At 39.6% G+C, this 19,314-nt stretch overlaps 2 pseudogenes; both read left to right on the top strand.

Annotated features, from left to right (window-relative positions):
• The first annotated feature begins 2,801 nt into the window (after window positions 1-2,801).
• On the top strand, window positions 2,802-4,522 carry LOC119568759 (annotated as a pseudogene).
• Window positions 4,523-8,079: 3,557 nt separating this feature from the next.
• On the top strand, window positions 8,080-10,199 carry LOC119568758 (annotated as a pseudogene).
• Window positions 10,200-19,314: the final 9,115 nt, after the last annotated feature.

The following is a 19,314-nucleotide window of genomic DNA, read 5'->3' on the forward strand; positions in this document are numbered from 1 at the left end:
GCTGATTGAGAGTGGGCTAAGATCTCTCTAGTATTACGAGGTATTTTGTACCCTCCTTTTGACTTTTCCCTCTAATTGTCCAAAAAAGTAGAGTATAAAGTCAGTTACACTTCCATATGGTAAGATACTTTTAATCTGTGATAATAATAGTTGCACAACATTTAATGCTTTGGTATACATTTACGTAACCAAGATAGGAAAAACCTAATGAAATCATCAGAAAGCAGTAAACTAGTACAGTCGCTGACACATGACATAATTGTACAGGCAAAGAATATCATCAGTAATGAAAAAAATAGGTCATGATAAATGCCACATAGAGAGCAAGTCCACAACTTTTGAGTGGGAGTCCAGGACAGATGCACAATAGGGAGATGCAGGGATCAGGGAGGGTCAGGCAAGGGTCTGGAGGCGAAAGACCCAAGCTAGGAAGGTTTTTGGTTCATATAGTGAAGTTTGTGGATTCCCAGGAATTATTATTATTATTATTATGATGATTTATTAGTTATTATTTTTTTATCATTATTATTTTTGTCATTTTTATATTTTTATATATTTATTATTTTTTATTTATTGTTGATATTGTTATTATTATTATTATTATTATTATCATTATTATTATCGTGACTATTATAGATTATCATTATTATCATAATCATGATTATCATTATTATATTATTGTTATCATTATCATCATCAACATTATCATTATCATTACAGGAAACCATATAAAGAGCCACACTGAAAAAATTGAGAATTATACCACCAAGATGCCAGTGGAGATCAAAACTCAGCTAAGAAGAAAGGGAAGATGGAAAATCATTAGCTAATTATGTAGTAAAAACATAGTAGCTAATTCTTAAACTTATCAATTGGAGAAGTTACAATCTCTGAAGCAATCTGTTTCCAAAGCCTACAATGACAGTAAAAATGCATCTGAAAAATGAGATGTAGACATTGGCTTGCATCTTTACTTGCAAAGACTAAGCATTTGTGACTGGAAGATCCAGGAGAACATTGCAGAAAGGAAATTCAGTTGTGTGATGATTAAATTAATGAAAAGATGCGACACATGAAGTTGTTGCCTGAGGCTTATTCTACAAAACATAGTTCAGTGTTGGTACCTTGGTAACTCAACTTACTATATATTTTGATATTGCCATTTATGAATTTAAGTATGAGTGGGCTTTATATGATTTATTGAAAATAGTTGCTTTGCATATGTGAGCTGCTATCCTTATGTAAACTTATCTTTATTATTATCCATTATTATTTTAGCTTTGTATGAAAAGTGACCATGCAAATTAGTTTGTGTTTGCCAAATTCATTATCTACTTTTTTGACATTTGATAATATTTATTTTTTTGCTGAGTAGGTGCTATAGAATTGTTATTAGGGGGTCAAGCACTTCTCAACTGAAATGCAATATAAGCATTCAATATCATTCAAATTGGGGTATTGTGTTTTCCTCTATTTTTACAGCACTATTTTAATATAAATTGATTCTTAAATCTTGCCTGATAAAGTCCTCAAGGAGAGTCAACATAGCAGCATATTCAGATATGTTTCAACAGTGATGACAAACAAACATTCTGATTAGAGGATTTACAAGAACTGATATTGTTCAATGTCTGATCTGTGTACAGACTGTTGATATGTATGTAACTTTCTTCATGAAATATTCATGCTAAGGTAAAATTCAGCTTGTTTCAGAGTAAGTTCTGTAGAGGAGGGTGCACAGTACTATAGATACTTGATGTGATAGGTTGAACCAATCCTTCCTCCATGATCAGCATAGGTTTTTAATGTGTTTTTGAAAGGGGTTATTTACAGTATTCTTATTTATCATTCTGCTTTAAACAAACGCATGTGCCTCTTCCCTCCCCCAGACCCTTATTTCCCAATTTACCCTACTTTCTTTAGAAATCCCTTTCCCACGTGTCCACACTTCATTGCTCTCCAGCCAAATTGAATCATTGTTAGAAGTGCAGTTTGATTTGAATGGGGAAAAAATGTTGATGGAACACCCCCACCTTGAGCTGTGGACCACATGTGCAATTAGAATATAAATAGCTATATATATATTTGGATCACAAACTTTTTAAAATTTACTTCCTGATCATGATTATGTCAATAATAATTACCCTGAACCCATTGCTGTCGAGTACACCCAAAGGCACTGTAGTTTTGGCATGTGAATATTACTTACACATAGATGGCTTCACAAGTGCTCAGTCACCAAGGAGTCAAATAGTACACCTATTGACTTTTTCTTGATATCCCATTTCCTTGATTTTTTTTTATCTTTCTAATGTCATTTGATATTGAGACTTAGCATATTAGTGACATGATTGTTATTATGAAAATACTAATGGCATTAAAAAAAGAATCTTTCCAAAAATCAAGGAAAAGAAAAACAGGTGAGATAGGTTGAACTATTGCTTGACTCTCCAGTGACAAGCATCTGTGGGCATCTGTGTTTTAATACAATAACTAAAATCATAATAGGCTTGGCATATGTGCACATGCCATACGCAGGTCCAGTTGGTTAATGTATTTATATCAGTTTATTATTTGCATCTGCTTTCATATTTATTATCATTATTGTTATTTCATTCTATTTGTTATGGGGATAAGATAAGCTTTAGGTAGTAACTAAGATTATGGTCTTCACTAGGAATGTTTTAAATCAAATGTCGCTGAGAATTTTACAGAATGGTTATTTTGTCTACAGCTGTGGAACAGTTCTAAGAAGAATATAGGCACCTTGACAAGATCTGATAGAATTGAAGATTGTGAAAATGGAAGCAGTTGAAAGTGTGGCACCAGGAAGGAGAGTCAGAAAATGGAGACCAAAGCATTTCAGAGGGAAGGAGCAGGAGGAAAAGGAGATGAAGAAATCGCCAAAGCCAGCCAGACAGAGGAAGAAACGACTTATTAATCAGTTGAAAGAACAGATGGAATTCTACTTCAGCGCAGCCAACATTTAAAAATCGCACCATGGCACGATTTTATGAGAATGGCCCATATATCAGTTTGGCGACCTTTTGTAATAATTCAACAAGATTAGGGCTATGACAGATGATACAAACTTGCTTAGAAAAGCTGTTGAAAAGTCAACATTCTAGAACTTTCAGAAGATGGTCTTATGGTGAAGAGGAAAGAGGAAGTTGATCAAAAAGCCAATGAGACCGAGTGCACAATTTATGTTGAAAATATTCCTGCTCATGTGATCATGATTGGGTTCGACAGATTTTTTCACAGTTATGGCGTGATTGATTACATTTCTTTACCTCGTTATAACATTCTTGTAGACCAAAAGGATTTGCTTTTGTTGAGTTCCAGACTCCAGAGATGGCAGATCTGGCTCTGGAGTCGTTTGGTGCCGAGAAGTGTAGGATACCATCAGACATTGACCCAGCCCAGCTACAGAGTATCAAAAATTTTGACCAAAATTCTGAGCAGGTAAATAAAGAGGAAAAAGCAGATCCAGACAAGACTAGTGATGGTAGCGAAACAGCACCAGGAGATGAATGGAAGAAGTTAGTAATGATATGGATGACAGTGCAAGTGTTAAGAGGAAGGACAGACTCTGGAGGGGAATGTGAGACTGAGGTGATTGTTCCCAAAAAAATAAAAACTGGGACGGAAACCTTAGTGATGGGAGTAAGGAGGGTGGGGGAATTTCAGCTGGTGAAGAGCAGAGCTGTTGAGAAAAAGAGTAAGAAGAAGAAGCGTAAGCGAAGTAAGAAAGTGAAAGGGATGAAATAGAAAGTATTTACTTGAAGTAATGTCAAAAGGGAATGGAAGACATTGAGAAATAAATATCTAAATATGCAAAGAGAAAATATGAGAAATCTGAAACAGAAAGTAAGAGATATAAGAGATCAGAGACAATCTATGTATAGCAATTGCAGATATAAAATCCGATATGTCATTACAAACAGACTTTCAGGACATTATCAAAAGCTTAATCATGATGATACAGTAGATGGACAGGAGAAGAATAATAAAGTACTAAACCTAACTTCATTCCAAATGCTATTATTAAGATTAGTTTTGAGGAGCCTCCTCAGGACCCCAAGAAGTTGCGAGAAACCATACGTAAAGGAGGTGGTGAGGGTGTGGCATATGTGGATGCTAGTGTCATGAGAAGAGACGTCTTTGGTGAGGTTCCTTTCAGAGGAAGCCGCAGCAGCATATAAAAATCTGGATGTTGGAGCCGCATGGAGATTCTTTCGGGTGCAGAGGAGGAGGAGTATTGGAATAACATCAACATTTGCTGGTCTCAAAACAGAGGAAAAAGAAAAAGCAGACTGGGGATGGCACTACTGGGATTTCAAATCAGGAAAGAGGAGAGAAAGTTACTTCTGAAAGCATTCCGAGAGTCTCAGAACACAAAGCCAGCTCAGCACATTGTGTTTGAGGATTGAAATTATAGGTATTTCCAGAGCATGACTGTGTTCAGTTCTTAGATCAGAAATAAGAGGTTATGTTAAATGATTTTTTTTTTTTCTTTTCTTTTTTAAGGAAAGTTTTAACACTAAGTAGGAAATTAGACTAAAGTAATTTTGAAATATTTTGATTATGAGGTTTCTTGTATGTTACCACATATGCTATTTGAGAAATCATCAAAATCTTGAATAAATTCATTTGCTTATTTGTCCCTTCACAAGGATGGTATGAGTTCAAAGTATGGAAATTACTTTTCTCAGAGAGAAAAACAACATAATACCGAGTGAAAATTTTATATTGCATTTCACATTCAGGAAACTATACAAATATTTTGGTGAAGCACAGCAAAAAATATTGAATCCAACTGTGATCAGATTGTTCAAACACTAAGACAATATTATTCCATCTCATAATACAGTTCCTTTAGTGTGGACTTTGTTAATATATTGTATTACCTACATGTATTTTAAAAGCACAGGAAATATTCATTAGATAGTATCTATATAATTATTATAAAATGAACATTGAAAACAGCACTTATTTATTTATATATTGAAATTTTCTGCTGCGTCACATTTAAGGTCATCAGCTGTAATGAAACACAGCAATACGGTGGGGCTTGGAAGTAAAGCCCCAAGTATGCAATATGATAACTATTGTGGCTAGAAGGTAAAAATGGGTTAATAATTAGGATGAGTGGACAGAAGAAGGGGATGAAGGAGAGAAGGAAAAGGAAAGGGGGAGAAGAAAAGACCATGCAGAATTTGTGGAGGCGAGGTCTGAGGTCCAAGGCAGGGATTAACTCCTACATTGGGCCTCAGTCTCCGTCTCCTAAGCCCCCACACAACAACATTGGGGGGGAAGCAGCAGCTTAGAAACATTTCATTTCCTGTTTTCCATGCAGAATTAAGAATATTGTCAGTACCTCTATTTTTTTTTTTTTTTTTAGAATGAGCTTAAAATTGCAAATATGTTGCACCATTAATTTTTTTCTCTATTGTTATTGTTAATACTAATATTGCAAATATGATTATTGCTAATTCTTATTTGTTACTGTTGTAAATGCTGCTGCTTTAGGGTTTCTGTGATGATAATAATTATAAATACAATAATAATAATAAATTAAATTTTTTATTATTTATTATTAATTATAAAATTTATAATATTTCAGAGTTTCACATTATCAAATTTTGTGCAGGGGAGAAGGGAATACTGACCTGGCAGTAAGGTGAAGGGATCCTAAGGGATGGAGGTGGTAATATGATTAATTTGTTTATTTATACAAGTACTGCAATATTATGAATGGAAATTATAAACAAGTATAGAATGTGTGGCAGCACTTACACTATGATACGTCAAAGAAAACAGGTCATTATGATACTATTCTTAGCTTTGTTCTAAACCTTTTTAGAGTCATGGCCTCTTTAAGAATCTGATGAAAGCTATGGACTCCATTCCCAGATATTCCACATAACCACAACTCCGTATGCAATATGTATAATGTACTTAATATATATGAGATTTGATTGTCTCATACCACATATGGGATACACAAAGTATTATGAAACTTTAAATTAAACAATAAAAAAAAAAACACAAATATAAATGTCATTTTAATCTAATTCTCACAGCCCCCCTGAAACTGAAATTTTTGACCCTCAGGGGTCCATGGACCCCAAAGTTAAAACCCCTGTTCTATAGACTTTTGTACAGGGAACAAATACTGGAATGTGAAACTGCTAATAAAAAACTTACTATTATGATTAACTAAGTGTGTCTAGTATTGATTACCACAAGACCTCCACAACTTGTATTGCTCTTGTAGAGAAAGGTATAATGAAAAAGGGAAAATCATCAAAGCACAGCAGATGTTTTTTGCCCTGTTTCAACTATATCGGGTGCCTTTTTGACGAAGATGTAGTTGATAAAGGGGCAAATACATATCTTGCCACTGCGAAGATATCCATTCTCATACATACCTATTTCTATATTTTATTGCAATGAACATTCCTCCTATTACTTGTTTTATTAACTGAAAATTCTCTGCTGCATCATCATCTAAGATTATTAGCAGTGTATTCAAAACCATAGCAATAGGATGGGTTTGAGGGTAAAGCCCCCAGGAAAGGAGTTTTTTTGGGTTTTCATAAATTGAGGTTTGGGGGTTTTCCAAATAGTCAATGGTCAAAACATAAATTGCCGACATCATAATGATAAAGTATTGGGGTAAAAAGAATAAAATGTATTAAAAATTAGGATAAGTGGACAGAAGGGGGATGAAGAAGAGAAGGAAAAGGAAAGGAGAAAAAAAGACCGTGAAAATTAGTTGAGTTGACCCTAAATCCCTTGCTCGTTGTTGTTCAAGGGCTTAGGAACAGAGACCGAGGCCCAATGTAGGGATTACCCTTGCATTGGACCACAGCCCTCATCTCAACAATTTTGCAGTGTTTTCTTCTCTCCCTTTCCTTTCCCTTTATCCCCTTCTGTCCATTATCCCAATCTTTTAACCCATTTTGTGACAATCTTTTCATTATGCTGTCTCCCGTCGCTGTTTTTGAATATGCTGCTAATGATCTTAAATGCTGATGCGGTAGAAATTTTTCAATAAATAAACAAATAGTTGAGCCCAGGGGTTGAGGAGCAAAGGGAGGGTATCCCCCCTACATTGTACCTCATCCCCATCTCCGAACCCCTATGACAACAACGAGCAAGTGATTGGGGTGGTTTCTTAATATTACTCTAAATTTGGCTCGAACACTGGCTTGGTCTCCTCTCCCTCTCCTACACATGCTTTAGTACGACAAACTTCTAAATCCCAAACAGACTCTGGAGTGGCAACACTATAAAACAAATTTCTGTGTTTGACTGCTGCTCTGTCTGGCTTTTTTGGGGGCAACATCACTGTCAAAGTTGTTCACCCCTGCTAAAAATTTTCACAGTATATCAGTATCAAAGACTTAACTTTTGGCACCATTAAAGAACTGGGGAAAAATTATTAAGTACTCATTAATACTATTCCAGGAATAACAAGAGTAGATAGACTTACAGTTTATTTACTTATTTGTTAAAAAATTTAGCCTCATAAATATGTAAGGCATTAGCAGCATACAAGAAAATGGCAGTAGGGTATAGCTTATGCTAAAATATTGTGGTGAAAGGGTAAAAAGATTAACGATTAGGATAAGTGAACGAAAAAGGGATGAAGATCTGAAGGAAAGGGAAATGGGAGAAGTAAAGACCATGCGAAGCCCAAAGGGAGGGTGTTGGGCCTCCAGTCCCATCTCAAACACATGATTTAGGTTTAGATCTCCTTTTTTTATGGTTGACATATTCATATTAACTCCTGGAGACATACAAGTTTTTTTGTAGTCTAGTTTGAAAGATAAATACCTAACAGTCCCGTTTTGATGCTAATATTAGCAGAATTTTTTTTTCTAAAAGACTTCATAGTCTCACGTTCTTTATTATGAGTTTTGTATCCTTTAGTTTCATATGACATGTATAGCTCTTTTTATAGAATTCTTTTCCATTTTCATGTATTTTGTTTCTATATTTTGTTTTATATACAATATTTAGTGTTTTTTTTTTACATTTGCAGTTTCTGGTACATGGCCTGACTGAGAAATGTTGGGACAAGTGCTGGCCGGCCGTCCACAAGACTTGAGTCACGCACTGAGGGCTTTCATCACCAATTGTGTGGAGAGGTTCATCGATTCAAATAACTTGTTTTCAAATCGTCTTCAGAAAGTTTGCAACTTCATCCGGGTATAAAGAAATCATGGACTAGTCTTGTGCAAAGCTGGTGACGAATGCACTTGAAAAATAGAAATAGTGTATCTCCTGCTTCTGAAAGACATTATAAGTGTAGTAAGTAGAAAGACATTTTAAAATATAGTTATAAAAAGAAGGAAAAAAAAAAAGTCCACCAGTTTTCAGGATCAGATCCTTTTTGAGTCGTCACAAAGGGAATTTCCCTCAGGGGGGGAGCTGTTGTGGAGGTGTAGCCCTGCTAAGCAGATATGCAGAGTACAAGCTTCTACAGTGGCATAAACAGAAAACACGAAAAATGCTGGAAAAGCAGAAAAACATCATCATTACGAAAAAAACCCAGAGAACAGCAAATGCAACAGTCATGAGCTTGGCAGGTAGCATGAGAGAGTTTTTTTGTAGAGAACTGGATACAGATGCACTCTTGCAAGCAGTCCGTGATCAGCCTGAACATAAACTTGCCATTTGGGGCAGTTGAAAATATTTTGGGTTTAGTCGAGCAATAAGTGTTTTATACATTCAAGCTTAGTAGCATCTGCTATACGTGTACAATATGATACTTGGAGGTTATACATACGGAGACTTGATCAGCAGGCCATGCAGGATACCAATTTCACCAGGCTCTTCAGCAAAAATATCTTGCAGCAGTCCATTATTTAGTGGAAGAAGGTGTCCCTAAAACTTGCTCACCATGTAACAAGGCTGTGACTCGTATAGTCACAGGGTTGCCTTTGACTCGCTCCCTCACTCTTAGCCAGCTAGAACCATATACCAGGAGGTTAGGTTAAGTCTAGCAGGGAAAGTGGATCAACAGAAAACTGCTCTAGAGGGAACATCTTTGCAAGCTTGACCATGGAGTAAATATGTCCTTAAACCCCCAGTTGCTCCAGAAGAAGATGGGGGGAAAGGGTCCTTTATAATATGCTAATGAAACCAGGATGTTATAGATAGTGAAGTTTTCAACACAGTTGTGGACACATTAATACAACACGGTTTCAACCACCTCCTTGATCGTGTGCCGATTTCTCCCCTATGTCAAAGTCAGACTTCCCAAATATTGGTTCCGAGAACTGGGTTGATAGCACAGTAGAGAATCGCCCACAGGTGTTGCTTCAAATGGGAGAGGAATGATGCCAGTAGGAATTTATAGCAAAAAATTTTTAAATTCTCAATGATTCGGTTTTCTTCCCTGTGGCAAAGTTGGTGCCAGTATTCTCTGGTTTAGTTCATGCAGCGCTCTCCCCTGCCCTGGAAAACTGCTTAAAGAAGATTCTTATTGACAGCAAATTGACACACTTGGAGAAAATTTTTTTTATGAAGCATTTGCAGTCCCTTTGGGACAGGCAGAAAAGAAAGGAAATATTTACCAAAGTTTAAATTTGTGATTTGTGTGATTAAAGGGTTTTTTTCAGTACTATGCTGGTGGAACAAAATGTCGTGTTTACATTTGGAAGTAAAATACTCCAAGGAAATTTTTTTTTCTCTATTTTTGGAAGGGAAATACTGTAGGCAATTTTTGTTCTCTGAAGTTGCAGCATGAAAAATGTTGAACATTAAAAAAAACAACTCTTTGGGAACATTTTTATTAAGATATAAAAAAGCCTTTATATTGGTAGTCCTGTATCTTTCATGAAGTATAAGATGTAATATAGTTGTGCATTGAAATATATAACAGGGTTAAAAATTCACCATCATAAGATTTACTTTGGTTTTAATTGTATTCAAAATTACCCATATTTCAAGAATAATGTAACTCCGATTTTTGACAGTTTTAAATAATAGTCAGATGTGCCCAGAATCTTGCACTGATGCTAGCAAAACAAAATGTGCAGATCATGCATATTTGCTAGTGTTTTTTCACCAAAATATATTTTAATGGAAGAACTAAGTTTGCTTTGTAATTTTTGGGTTAATTATTGATATCTTGATTAAAAATTTCAAGGTATATGCAGAGCCCAAATAACTTGTATGGTTAATGTAGCAACTTGCTAACTTATGGTACTTGAGGAGAAAATCAGAAATATTATTCAAAATCTGTATTTTGGATAGACTGCTTTTATTCCTTTAAATGCTGTATACTGTGCTAGCTGCAGGTAGCTTAGAGCAAACAAGTTCCTCGGCTGCAGAATTTATCAGGACATCTGACACAGAAATTTGCTCATCTTGAAATCATTGCAAGAAGCAAGGGGTATATCCCAAAAAATAAATTTTAATGAGTAATCATAGCAGCAATCCTATATATACTGAATTCAACAATCCTTTACTTGAATATTTTGATCAATGCCTTTAAATTTGAATATACATTAATGTAAGCCTGCGATTGGAACTGAAGAAAATGTTTATTTTCTGTATCTAACATGAAAAAATAAAAAATTTTACTGTTAAAAAGAACAAAAGTTACAAATATACAAACAAATGAACACATGAGACACTGGATATATTTCAGGTTTGTTACAGCGGTAGTTAAGGCCTGTCTACACAACCCCTCCGCCCATCCTATGCTCTTAGTTGTGGGGGGGGGGGGACTCAAGAGGGCCCCATATTAGGGATACCCCCTACCTTGGGCTACAGCCCTGGCTCAACCAATTTTGCAGTCTTCACCCAATTTCCTTTCCTTTTCCCAAACCCTTTCTGCCCACTTCCAAAGAGTTTGAGAGCGGAGTTGAAGGGATAAAAGGCTCGCTTTGGGTCAGTCTTGAACAGCCTCAGGGAGCTGGACATGGTATTCCCGTTCGTTGCCTAGCCCTTACCCATCGCGGGGGGCCCTGAGGGGTGACCATTTCTCTTCCCCACATACCCAGGCTTACCCTTGCCAAATTTTTTTTGTACCCTTATTGGGGCATCGAGCTCTAGTGGCCAACATTCTCCATCACATTCTTCATTTTCAACTCCCTCCTTCCTTATTACTAATTTTTACGTCCCTGTACCCCTAGTAGCAGCTTATTCAAAACCACTTCCTAGGTCTACACTTTCTCGCTCTACCCTCGCATCAGACAATTCAATCATCTATACCAAACCTCTTCCTCTGATGCCTATCCCTTTTCTTCCCCTCGTAAGACAACCTTCATTTCTCAGCCCCCCCAATCGTTTCCCCTTCAGGAACTTTTGAGGACATTAAAAAATATTTTAGTCATGACAAGAAACCATGCCCATCCCTATCATTCGCCCTTTCCCTCTACACAAAGACTGGCGACATCCATCCACCCTCCTCCTCCTCCTCATGGTCTCCCTACACCCCTTCCCTCCCTCCCTCCCTTGAACTCAAGTCAAAGTTTAAATGTTGGTTTGATTGGTCTTTGGGCACTGTTTCCACAGTATTAATTTTCTGCACTGCTTTTTTGTAAGATTTCGTTGTAATGGTATTGCTTAGCTTCGATGACTACTAAACTAGAAAAACAGTCACCGGGGGACGAGACGAGGGAAGGGTAAAGTAGAATTGGTAAATCATTATATAGTGATCATATACGAAATTCTTAAATATCATATAAAGTAATGAAAACTTTATACATATTACAGTTATAGATTAAAGACATATAAAAACCCGTTGATTAGTCTATGGGAATTTATTTGGAAATTTTCATTCACTTCTTCCAGTAATGCATATGCTTCCCCCTCGTGCGATCCGGGTTTCCTTTCCCCAGGAGCTGCATTACTTCTTAAGCACTTTGCTTGGCTTCCCCACCACATCTACAAACACATTTATCTCCTCAACAAAGCTCTCGTAATCCCTAGATTTCATAGTGGACGATTCCCGCACAAGATTAAGTTGTAGAAGATGCTGTTCGTGCTTCACAACTGCAGAAAGGCGCTGAAGGCTGAAACTCGCTTCGACGAATTTTTCCGTCACCTTCAAGGAAGTTCTCAGCTTCTGTGGCTACGGGGTCTACGTTGTTTGTTGGGACAACTTGGATGGGGCCCTTTTCGCTGTTTCACTGGGTTGCCGCGTCGTCAAACCCGCAGCTTCTGCTTGGTCTTGGCGCCATCGTTTTCAAGGGAGCGCGAGTCTTCGTCTGCCGTCTCCATGACCTGTAAATGGCCAGCCATCTCGACCTTGAGAGTCTTTTCTCCTCCGTGCGAGGGCGATGTTATTGCCAGAATCATCAACAACAGTTATAGGAGAGGGCATTCAAGTCTATCAGGGTTACAGAGTTCCCTTCCTCCCCTCAACTAGCATATTTGCAGCTACAGAGGTTTGCTTGTGCTCGCCAACCTTTTTCATAGTTAGAAGCTTTCCTTTGTCGTCGCCAAAAGATAATCTCTCTCATCAACAACGTTACTTCAGAAGGGATGATCGTCGAACTCTAGCAGTGTCGGTCCATCCACGCAAGCTGACCTCGCCTGCCATCGTGACCACCACCTCTTCGTTATCGAGCAATGTTACAGGTGTTCCTTCTAAGGTTGAGAGTGTTACTGTATTCCTTCGCCTTTTGACAAGGATTTTCGCCACAACCTTCTGTGCTTTCTTCCTTTCTGCCATTATCCTCAAATTCTTCCCATTTAAGTCTGTCAGTATACTACCGGAAAAAATCCACCAGCTTTCTGTGTCCTCGACCATATCCATTTCATGGCTGTCTCGGTATTTTCACTTTTTGAACATCTCCATTTTTCACGGCTACGTCGTTACCCTGCCATCAAAAATAGAAATAGGAGAACCTCTCCCCTCAGTAACTGCACAGTGTTTTTGGGTTTCCCGTCTACAATTACGTTTGGTTACTTGTGATGAAACGATTTCATTTGTGGGGGACAAATGCAAGAGCATATCCTTCACTGTCGACAATAAAATTCCCATTTTCATCTGTAAGTCCCTTTTTCCCTTTATTAGTTTCAACAATAAAGCTGTTGCAGTCCCCGTTTCCATTATGATTTCTCCAGCTACAGGTTTCACGATGTTACCCTTTCCATCATTCAGTGTTACTGGAAAAAACCCTGGACGTCAGTTAGAGTCCTGTATTTTTCATGAGAATCCGTGATCCCCTGGCCTTTACTGGCTAAAGAGCGTCTCCGCCTAGATCTATGTTCAGGTAAAAAGAGTGACTGGCAACCTTTCATCGACCACTAGTTTCTCCTGATGCTTTCTTTAGAACCTCATAGCGTTTTCAAGTAGAACGGTTACGTTTTAAATCAGCTATCGTTATATTTTATTTCCCAGTTTTAACGGTAACTACATTATCACTTATCGTCGATAACCGTTTATTTGGGGAGCCATTTATGCTCAAAAAGTTTACGGCGTTTTCTATCTCCATCCACAAGGGGTTTGTGGAACCTCAGAGTAGTGTCGCGTGTTCACGGATGTGGCCTTCAGCAGCATTCCGTCTTCATCTGCTAAGGCTTCGCCATTCTGCAAGAGAAGGTCTTCCCTGATGACCTCTTCATAATAGAAACCGTTTCCCGAGATACCTCCAAATCTAGCCGCCTCCATTTAGCGCAAGTTCGTTGCCATTAGAATCACAAACATGCACAGGTGTACCGTCACTTTCCACTAAATTAACTGGTTTATACTTCCATCGACAAACTATAGACAGCTGGCAATGGTTGCGTGTTATTTTCCGCTTAACAGTTAAAGGTGAACCCATTTTGTCCAACAAAATTCTGCCATTTTCATCCCGGCCACGGGTTTACCTCAACGAACTCTACTGTAGCCATTGTGGGATTCTCCGATATTTAGAATATGATCGCCGGCCACTACATCGATTTTTTTGCCCGATATATCTACTATATCTACGTCGACATGAGAGGCATCGACTAAGTTACCGTTATATCGTTTCCATCAACGACAGCGTTTTTACGAAGACCCGCGATTTTCTTCGTCGGGAGTAGGACAATTTTTTTTTTCCGGAAAAAGCCTCATCGGAGGTTTCAGCAGTTTTTTTAATACTACTAACACGCCACTGCCGTCTTTTACCTTTGTAGGGTTACCAGCACTACAACAATGTATGGTAATTTTTTTTTTTTGCTTTTAAACTTTTGGTAAATCACCCCGGCGGCATGTCTGTACGTAACTTCGGGAACATGGGCCCAAAAGGAACCCCATCGCGTTTTGGACGTGTAAGGGCCCACCTCCGCCCACGATGTTACGGGTTCCCATCACCTTTCACCAACCCTAATGGGCCCTGTTGGGGCCTCGAGGGTGGGGGTGTGACTGCAATTCTAGGAGGCATGGTAGGGGGTACCCCCCCCCAAAGAAGCGCCTTTACTCGTGTCATTCAGCTAGTAGCTCAAGCCATTGTCTTTTAGAATTTAGGGTGGGACCCCTTTCCTTTCTCACAAATATCAGGGGGCTTATCACTTTAAAAAAAACTTTTCCCATCCCGGTCTTTTACAATGTTCCGATAAACAGGTGAAATAACTTTACTAATACTCTTCATTTTCAGCTATAACTGCTCTCTTTTTTTTTCTTTGATGATACCTATCGGCTTGCAGTTTTACCCCCGCCTTGAATATAGTTATTTCTGAGAATTTATGAAGTTCACACCCCGTCGAAACAGTCCAGCATCTCCTTTCCACCATGTTAGGGTTTTTCCCACTGCCTAAACAACACACTCAGGGTTTCCGCCCCTTTTTAAGATTACCTGGAGCCCTTTGGGCACCCCGAGGTCATCGTTTTCACTCGGGTCGGAAAGGACCTGCGGTACCGTTTGACAGCGGTTTGAAAAATGTCGGTTTCCAAAAAAGCATGTAGCAGCATTTATCAAGAGGCGCAAACTCCGTCGTTGCTACACACCTGTAAAAATGAAAAGACTAGTTGAGAGGGGTTTAAAAGGTAAAATGTGCACCCTAAGTTACGGGGTTTGAAAAAAACTTTAGCTTTAAATAAAGAAAAATTTTTATAGTAAATGTACTTTTTTTAAAAACTTTAAATTTTTAAAAGTCAATAACCCCCTGGAGAAAAAGCTATTTCAGTTCATCTTTGCCAAATTGATCCACAGTATTATGGCCGATAGTTTTCAATTAAATTTTTAATGCGCCCGCTGTTGGGTTTTGGGGGGTGGGGAAAGGATTAAAAGGGGTTTGTGGTAGTGCGAGTTTGTAAGGTGCTCCAATGTGTTTTTTGTTTTTCGGTGAAGGTTTTTAGTGTTTTTGTTTTTAAAAATATGGGGTATTTTGTTTAAAACGCGTAAGGTAGTGGGGAAATGTGCTTGTAAAAGTCCCCGGTGTTGGTGTGGTTTATTTTGTACTGAGTTTCGTGTATTTATTGATGCTTTTGTTATTGTGTTTTCAGCCTTGTACATGATTGAAAGGGCTTGTCCTCGTCTTCACAGGTCCATGTTAATCGTTTTTTATGCAGTTAATTAAGTATACACGTAACTGACTCCCCTTTTCGACCTTCTCAGTGTTGTTTGGGTTTTTAAGGGTCTCATACTCCCGTTAGTCTCAGCGTTGAACTGGAAGTAGTACTGAGCGGGGACTGAAAAGGGGTTTTGTAAGTATGTGTTTATGTCTGGCATACTTTTTGTAGGTTTCCCTCAGGAACCCCTATTTTTTCTTGTGATAAAGTCGATGCGAGTTTAAAAGAGTGTATAGTGAGGTGTACTCCATAATTTTTGGGATTTGTGGGTGTCGTTGTTGGTTGTTTTAAGGTTAAGGGTTTTAAAAGCTAGATAAAGGTGTAGACATCTAAGGTATGTAGCATAAAATTAGGGAAGGGAGGTTTGGTTTAGTGTTTAGGGTCTAAGCTGGGAAAAGGGAATTGTGAGTAAAAGGGTTAAGTCGGGGGGGTAAGGGTTAGATTAATGGAGGATATGTATGCGTTGAAAAAGAATATTTTAATTTTTTTGAAACAAAGTGGGGGTTTCGAAAGGGATGTCTATAGGGGGGGTGGGTAAAGGGAGGATAGGGGGGGGAAGCAGGGTAAGTATGGAGGAACAAAAAGGGAAGAGAAAAAATGAAAATGGGGATTGGTTTTGGGGATGTGTAAGAAAGGTCTCTTGAAGACATACAATAGATTGGGTTATAAGAGGAAAGGATTGAAAAAGGGTCGGTTGTGGAGCGGAAACATTAAATTCCAATAAAGGGATACTTTATTTGGATATAGTTTTGTAATACTTTTTGGGATTTTGAGGGAAAGCAGCTAAGGTGGGATAAGGACCGAGATTTTGGATGGGAGAGGTGTGGGATTTGGGTGTTTACTAGGGGGGTATTAGGAGAGGGGGGTTGGGGAAGGGGATACTTGTGACATAAGGGATTCCGTGTGTACCCGGGAGGAGTGGAAGGGAAGGGGGATGGGGGGGGTTTTACATGGGGTTTCACGTGTGTATCCAGGAGGAAGGAAGGGATAGATAGGGGGGAGGAAAATGTGGGCGGGGGGGGTGGGGGGGGAGGGCTGGTTGGGGGGTTAGGAGATAGGTTTTTAGGGGGGATATCGTTAGGGGATGGAATCAAGTTATTGGATGTAAAAGGAGCAGGATTTTTAAAGTTTTGGGGGTTTGAGTATCGTTTTCTTTAATAATTTTGAATATTTCAATAGTTTCTCTAAGGGTTGGTTGGGGATTTTTTGGGGGAAAGGATTTCTTGTGGGGGGGGAAGGGTTTTGGTGTCTAAAGCGAGGGGCAAAGGGGGGGAGTTTTTTGTGTGGTGGGGGAAGGGGGGGTTGAACGTTGTTCGTCTTTACGGTAGTGCGGAAGGAGAGGGAAGGTTTTGGGGTTTTGTAGGGTGTTGGATATCTGTAGTAGAGATGAGTGTGGGTTAGGATGGAAAAAAGGGTTTTTGACTGGGAAGGTAGAGGTGAAAGGGGGTTTTTAGATGTGGGGTTGGGGTTTTTAGGAAAATTTGGTAAATGAGCATTATTATGGAGTAAGGAGAAAGAGAGAAACCACGTCGAGTGCTTCCTGTCTGGTTTCATGTATTGTGAGTCAAGTTTGAATTTGAGAGTTGCTACCTCAAAACTAAACTTTTAGGTGGGACAGCCCCTATAAAATACATTATGGGGCCGCCACGTTGGCCATGGCTATTGTGCAAGCTTAGTCGGGTAGGCCAGGGTTTGGGGACAATGGGATTAGCTGTGGGAAAGGCAAAAGTTTGGCTGGGTTAGACCCCAATTTTGGCACTGACGGGAGGGGGTTGGTAGGACGAACGGCAGGGTTCTCTCATGTGACGTTAAAGGAGTCATTTTAGGAGGGAAATTTTTTGGCTTGTTTGGGGTTTTTTTCGATGACCCCTGGGGGGGAAAGGAGTGCATTGTACTGATTTTTCTATAGTCTGTGAACGGGAAAAGTTTTTTTTCCCCAGTCTGACCTTTGCATAGACTGGGCAAATTTTCTGGGGAATTGAACTTTTTCCCGGGTAAGTATTTAGGGGTTGGGTGGGGGCGCAAGGGTGGGGTTCCAATAGGCATTTTGTTAAGCTATAGCTGGTTTTCGGGTTTATGACAAACGGGGGGGGGTGGGTCGGCTACGGAAAAAGACTTTACCTCTTTTTTTGAAACATTTTTGGGAAAGAAGGGTGTTTTCAGAGTAGGGAGCTGTGGAGGGGTACGAAAAATCGTCCCATTTGGCTGCGCTAAAGAGAGATTTAAGATTTTTGTAGGAAAAGGGGTAAGAAAGGGGGGGGCGTGAAAAGGATGATATTTGAGGGGGGTTTGGTTATGGAGAGGTGGGCGTAAGGCTGTAATAATTTAAAAAGGGGGATGGGGTGGTTGTGTTGGGGGGTGTGGGGGTGGTGTTGAATTTACATGCTGGAAAGGGGGAAATGTTCCTTAAAGGGTTGATTGTTGGCCCACTGTACTATTGGCTTGATGAGGGGGGGAGTTATGCAGTGTTTTTGGAGCCGTGGTCAAAGGGGACCTGGGGTTCGGAAAGGGTGGGTTTTTACGTTGGGGATTTTATAAAGGGCTGCCCCTTGCCCCAAAAGTGGGGATAGGTTTTCATTATGGGCCTGGGAAGCCCCGGTTTGTTGGGATAAAAACAGTCCCCCCTTCAGGGGCCCCTTGAGGGGTAAGGGCTGGGGTAACTAAATCAGGGGAATACCGTGCCCATGGCTCCCTCAGGCCTTTTCAGGACTGGCACAAAGTAAGCCTTTCACATCCTTTCAGCAGGGCCCTCTCACACCTTAGGAGGTGGATAGCAGAAGGGTTTGGTGAAGGGACAGAAACGAAAAGGGGAAGGAAAAAAAGACCATGCAAATTATTTGAGCCCAGGGCTGATTCCCAAGGTTGGGGATTTCCCCATCATTGGGTCCCAGTCTCCCCCTCTAACGACAACAACGGCAAGGGATTGGGGGGTGTTGGTTGTTGGGGTCTATTGTATTGGTGCATGTGATCTGGTGAAACGAAGTACCTTGCATTTGTCTGATCTGAAGGCTATTTGCCATAAACTTTACCACTGCTCAAAGGCCTCTGTCATATCTGAGGAGTCTACAGTCGTCTTCAGTGTTAACGGGTCGAAATAAATGACGTCAGCAAAAAGTCTACCCGAAGAGTTAGGGCGTCTTTCAACGTTGTGATTGTTGCGTGGTAGGGGGAAAATATTAGTACATTTTTGGAAAATGTATTTTGGAAGGATTTGAAGGCGGTTAATTTTTTGTAGTATTTTTGGGCGCGCGTCTGTAGAGTCGTCTTTTTTTACAGTGTTTGTCTGCGTAGGCCCTTGGATAATCAGGGAAGTGTATATTTACTTGAAGGTGTTTTCTGTGGTATGTGTTTTTCCATCGGTGTGAGTATAGTGTGTTTAAGGCTATCCCATTAGAAGGGGTCGTCTGTGGGGATCTGTATAGTAGTCCATGCTGTATTTGGGAATGTCATGTGTGACTGTCGGGTCTGAAAAGGGGGAAACTAGGTCTGGGGCCTCTTTCTTCGTCTGGTTGGCCTGAGAATTGCAGCAACAAGGACAATGTCATGGTTATTATTCCTAGAATAACCTGGTGCTTGTTATTCAGAACGTTGTGAGGAATAGTCTAGAATGTGTGAAGTGTGAGGGTCACCGGGTTTGCCAACGGGACGGGTTGTTTTGTTTCACGTTGGAGTGGGTACTGTTACGAAGAGTGAATGAGTACCATGAGTCAATGAAAGCCCGTCTATTGGATAATGGGTGCCGCAAGATCGGGGGTGTGTGTGTGGGGGGGTCATGGGGAACAGACCAGTCTATTCAAGGTCGGGGA

Source organism: Penaeus monodon, unplaced genomic scaffold, assembly GCF_015228065.2.
Source record: "Penaeus monodon isolate SGIC_2016 unplaced genomic scaffold, NSTDA_Pmon_1 PmonScaffold_1071, whole genome shotgun sequence".
NCBI classification, from domain to species: Eukaryota; Metazoa; Arthropoda; class Malacostraca; order Decapoda; family Penaeidae; genus Penaeus; species Penaeus monodon.